Below are 3871 nucleotides of genomic sequence, written 5' to 3' on the forward strand. Positions count from 1 at the left end.
CAGGAGGTGGAGGTTATAGTGATCAAAGATCGTGCCACTGCACTCCAGCCTGGGCAACAGAGTGAGATGCCATATGAAAAAAAAAAAAAAAGAGAGAGAGAGAAAGAAAACAAAACAAAAGAAAGTCCAGCATGGTAAAAGGTACATAGAGGTACATGTGGGTGAGCTTCCTTTGTTTTTCATTCTTTTTGCCTTCTCTGGACAGAATTCTCAATGCAAAACATTCCAAAAACACAGAGCAAGTGTATTCTATAACCTTCCCTTTTTTTGAGACTTCTCTTCACAGTGTATGTGCTAGTGTCTTCCAGACTTTTGTGTGACATGCTATACAGAACATCAGATCAAACGGGCACATCCCTAATACGTGGTGACTTGCCAGATCTGGACTCACTTTGCAGGGTGCTGGGACCTCTCTGAGAATCAAGGAGTAGCTCCAGGAGCCAGGGTTTTGGGTCTCTTCTGTGCATCTTAAGGAGTTTTATTGACTTTTCTCACCACGACCCCCTTCTCAATTACCAACTTCCAATCCAAAAATGACATCCAACTGGATCCTGAACTTCCACCCAGTTAACGGTGATTGAGTTTTCAACTTTCTTCTTATTAAGTGATTAAATTAGATATGGATTTATGAAAGTGAAAGAATTAATAATAGGGTGAAGGACTAAAACTCATTTATTCACTTATTCCATAAATATTGGTAAAGTTTGACTAATATGTGACCTTCATAGTGATACAGGGAAGGGTTTTATCTGTTTCAGACATTAGAAATACATATATATATATATATATATATATATATATATATATATATATATATGGTATCTTTATTGGAGAACCTTTGGTCACATCAAAAGTATCAAAACTTTTCAGAGTTAAAACAACTTTAAGAAGACAGTGATGTCATCCCTAAAAACACAATAAAATCTCAGTGTATCCACTGGTCACCTGGGTTTTGTGCTACCTAACATGGTAGATCATATGCCCATTCAGGTGGAAGACAGGAACTACTGAGGGTGTAATTTATCTCAAGGTTAAGGTCAAGGCATCACTGAAAGAAATCAGGCCTAAATTACAAAGTGAGGTGGAGGTTGGGCTGGACAGTACTGACTGTTCTAATGGGACCCTAGGAGGGAACCAAGACAACATAAAACACGGCAGGTATTTTGTGGGCATCTAGACAAAAGGATTGAAAGACTTCCTTCTAGATTGAGTTTAAAAATTAAAAAAACCTAATTACAAAAGACATAATGCAGACTCGTAAAACATCACAGTGTCTTTGAGGGCAGAGAGGGCAGATACAGTCTTGGTTCCTACTGGAAGGTGAAGCATCGTTACTCACAAACGTGATGGGCTTCCCTCAGAATACCAGCTTGGGAAGAGTGAATCTGAGTGTGCGAGCTGGGGCAGAGCCCAAAGAGGAGCAGTGTGGTCAGAGATAAGGAGGGAGACTGTTCAATCTGGAAGCATGAATGGTGCAAGCTGTGTATCTGAAGAATTTGGGAGAAAAATGAACCCCTTGGGGGAATCCTGCACCATCCTCAGGACCCCAGTGAGAATCCTGCAGTTTGGGGGGTCTTTCTACCATGTTCTGGTTGCATGTGCTTCTGAAGGTGCTCCTCTGCTGTCCAGGTCAGAGTAGCTTTCAGAGCCCATCTGAAGGGACGGCCTGACTTCAATTCCACTCACAGAATTTCTACTGGGATTCCAAAGCTTCTCCAGGCTTTTGATGGGGGTCTCTAAAATATTTCTGAACTTCTGTTTTCCTCCCCCAGCCTGAGCTGTGAGAGAAGCTGAATCCTCTGCTTCCTGGAAATGTCAGCCGATCTCTCCTGCACCGAGGACTATGGCCACAAACAGTGCTGAGAGACACTGTCCCTGGAATCAGCAGTGACTCATACATTCTCCCCAAATTCTACTGAGCTTTTTGGGTGCACATAGCAAGGCACAAAACAGGGAGCTCCTCAGCTGCTCTTCTGGACCTAAAGAGGCACCCAGGACCAATGGAGGGGAAGTCTGTCTGCCTTCCACAGGAAGAGCTGACTCCTCTGGTTTTCCTAGAAGTGCCAGGCTGTTGGCAGAGCCTGGGACAGGTCCCAGTGCAGGGGCCCATCCCTTCTAGGATCCCCTTGCCCAGCCTTAGAGCTGACAAGGCTGCACCTGGAATGCAGTAAGTCTGTTTCTGAGTCAGGGCTTTCTTTGCCTGTGGTGTTTGCCCTCTCCATGTTTCTAACAGTAGAAATCACTGTTCAGGCCCTGCTGGACTTCTTTAGTCCTCAACAGGATCTCATTCCAGGTCGCATTTGTGACCGTCTTTTCCAAGATCAGGGGCTGCCCTCCTTTTTTCCCCAATAAAGATCTGAGGAGAAGCTCACTCTGAGAGCAGAGTGGATGCCTAAGAAGGTGCTTGTGGCAGCCTGGGGTGGGGGAGGTCTGGGAACTCGCTGCAGGCTGGATGGAGCCAGGGGGGCTAAGGAAAAGAACAGGGCCCAGAAAGGGAGTGGCCCAGAGGAGCTGATGTGGGCCAGAGTAAGTACAGAGGAGAGAGATGGCAGCAGGGTAGGGGGCCGGGTTATTTGGCTTTCACAGAGCCACGTCCCTGATAAGCTGTGCACTTGTGTCTGAGATCCTCAAAGGACCTGTGCCTGGATGTGGAGCTGTGAGTTTCTAAGGCCCTTTGATTTCACCCTGGTCTACATGAGGTTCCAGTGGCTGCCCCATCTCACCCCAGGGGCAAAGAGTCAGTCTAGCAGGGAGACATGGGGAGAGAGAGTCAATGGCAAACATCCACCCTGGATGCAAAGACAAGGGACATGTCAGAGGGAGGGAGACTTGGTGTGAGGCCAGGGGAAGGGAGGCACGTTGGATATGGTGCAGTTCTGTCTCTGCACTTGCCACAGCCTCATAGGACTGTGAGGATTGATCTTTGCAGGAGGGAATGGGGTAGAATGGGGTCTGGACTGGAGTCCCTGTCATCCAAGTGACCCCATATCTACTCCTGCCAACCAGGTGAAGGTCTTGCTGGATGTAAGTCAAACCAGGACCTATCAGACTGCCTGGCACTTTCTGGTGGATCTAGAAGGAGCACAGTGATCCTCAGTCAAAAAAAATCTTGCATTGTCCAGGGCTGAGGATTTTCAGGTGGCCCTGGAGGGGGAGACTCTGGGGAAAAACCACAGAGAAGATTTTGGCACATTTGACACTATTAACATCCAGTGCCTCCCCTTCCTATTGGTCGGGTGTGGTGGCAGGAGAATTGCTTGAACCCGGGAAGCAGAGGTTGCAGTGAGCTGAGATCACGCCATTGCACTCCAGCCTGGGTGGGCAACAAGAGTGAAACTCTGTCTCAAAAACAAACAAACAAACAAAACAAACAGACAAAAAAATGTGAAACACAAAAAAAAACCTTTGACTGAGTGCCTGCAATGTGCCACCTACTATTCTGGGTGCTACTTAGGATAAACAAGAAGCAAGACAGCTGCAAAGTGAGCTCAACAGAATACACCTGGCTTGGCAGTGCAGTGCAGATCAGAAAAAAAATGCCTGTGCAGCATAAAATGTGAAGAGACATCTTCTTTGCTTTTCTTTTCTTTCTTCTTCTTTTGAAAGACAGAGCCTTACTCTTGTTTCTAAGGCTGGCGTGCAGTGGTGCAATCTCGGCTCAGTGCAGCCTCGGCCTCTCAGGCTGAAATGATCCTCCCATGTCAGTCTTCCAGTTAGCTGGAAATACAGGTGTGTTGCATGGAATATCTTTTTCTACCCCTTCACTTTCAGACTACATGTGTCCTTATAGGTGAAGTGAGTTTCTGGAAAACAGCATATAGTATGGTCTTATTCTTTTACTCATTCAACGACCCTAAGCCTTTCACTTGCA

The sequence above is a fragment of the Pan paniscus genome, chromosome 1 (assembly GCF_029289425.2).
Source record: "Pan paniscus chromosome 1, NHGRI_mPanPan1-v2.0_pri, whole genome shotgun sequence".
Taxonomy (NCBI): Eukaryota; Metazoa; Chordata; class Mammalia; order Primates; family Hominidae; genus Pan; species Pan paniscus.